Source organism: Apis dorsata, unplaced genomic scaffold (assembly GCF_000469605.1).
Source record: "Apis dorsata unplaced genomic scaffold, Apis dorsata 1.3 scaffold_465, whole genome shotgun sequence".
NCBI classification, from domain to species: domain Eukaryota; kingdom Metazoa; phylum Arthropoda; class Insecta; order Hymenoptera; family Apidae; genus Apis; species Apis dorsata.
In genome coordinates, this window is record NW_006263705.1 from 493,010 (window position 1) to 494,659 (window position 1,650).

The 1,650-nt window shown below is 36.6% G+C and overlaps 1 protein-coding gene across 3 annotated transcripts in view; it reads right to left on the minus strand.

The window, feature by feature from the left end:
- Nucleotides 1–1,650, minus strand: part of LOC102678857 — a 44,870-nt gene that overhangs the window by 28,120 nt on the left and 15,100 nt on the right. For 2 of the 3 annotated variants that reach the window (XM_031512526.1, XM_006619950.2), the window contains exon 1: nucleotides 1–153. The exons of the other annotated variant lie outside the window; for it this stretch is intronic. The gene's annotated coding sequence lies outside the window, so the exon portion shown is untranslated. Of the gene's footprint in view, nucleotides 154–1,650 lie in introns of those variants that run through there. 3 annotated transcript variants of the gene reach the window in all.

Below are 1,650 nucleotides of genomic sequence, written 5' to 3' on the forward strand. Positions count from 1 at the left end.
ACACGACGATCGGCCCACGCCTCATGGTTCCGATACTCTCGATATCGATATCGGTGTCGTTTGTTGGTAAACTTGGGCAGAGGCTGCTTTATCCACCTCCTCCCACTCGGCTCTGTTGCGAATTTTCTTCCGCAGAAGGGATATCGGCGGCAGATGCCGGAGATCGAAGGGATTTCGCAACGATTTCCAAGCCTTCTACAGATTTTGATACGGTCGCTTCGAAAAATCGACGCGTTTCCATTGGAAAAAAGGAGATCCAGATGCGGGAAATTCTCGAGAGTTATTAATGGAATTAGTTTCAAGCTTTTCGAGTAGGAATTTGAAGAGATGAAACGATCCGTTTTAACATTTTTGATTGATGTCACTTGCTACGTGATTCGAAGTGGAAGCAATCTTTTAATGCAAATGTTAATTGAATCTCTCGGTTAAATGGCTGTCAGAAATATGTTACATTGAACGTTAAATTAATGTCATCAACGTATTACAGAAATTCGAAAGAAGACAGTTCAATCTTTTCCTCCAATAATCTTTAAAAAAAATTATGTGTTAAAATATTAGTCCTCTTGTATCGTTTAATTTAAAAGAAAATTGAAATTATTACATATTTTAATATGTTTTGAATAATCGCGAAGGCTAATGCAAGATTTAGTTTTTGCAAACTCGAAATCAATTTAAATATCTTGTTTTTATTAATTACTTTTTAAACGAGTTACAAATCATAACTAGAAGTATCGTGAACTAGTAATCAAAATTATGCAATTAATATATCATATCTCAATTTAAATTCCACAATTAATAAAATAATCGTAGATTGATCACATGCTCGTATAAATATTCTACTCGACACTTTTAACAATTATACCACGAACAAAGCATCAGTGTGTAATTAAAATTGGCCATTAACTGTAATAAGCGACCCAGTTCACCACGAATTTTAATACGTGCAAATTCCCAGAAATCCCGACATTTTCGCAACCAAAACCACGCCAGAGGAATTCCTTTCCAAATCCACGTTGCTAACGATAACCTCCAATTATAAAAAAAAAAAAAAAACTTATTCAATGGAAATTCCCAGTTTTTCTTTTTATTCCGTTAATAACGAATTAGAATCCTTCCAACTTCTTTTTCGAGCATTCCCGCCTTCAAAACCATACACATTTAATTTATTCTCAAATCTATATTGCCTTCGATTGTCAAGCAAAATCAAACAAAAGTTTGACACGACAAGATTTCCCAATTTTTTTCTCTCTTCCCATCAACATCAATTAAAAATTCTTTCAATTTCTTCAACTCTCAGCATAACTCGATCGATAAGTCGAACAAATCGCGAAACGTGCGGCACCAACGATTTCACGCTTTCCACGATCACTGGAACGAGACGACGATTCAGTGGTGTGCCGAGATCGTATCGATCGGAGCACACAATCGAATGACATAACATTGGCCCCCCATCCCCCCTCTCGAAAGTGTTCCGCTTTTTACACGTTGACCAGGGTTCTTACGACGATATCGTTTCTCGATCGACCGCGTTATCTCACGCCTGTTACAGAGACGTTTCAGTTAGTCGATCGTTACGCAGGGTATATGGAAGTTATTGTTCGCGATTGACCGTTCCTTGGACATTTTTTTTTTTTTTTTTTTTTTTTTTTT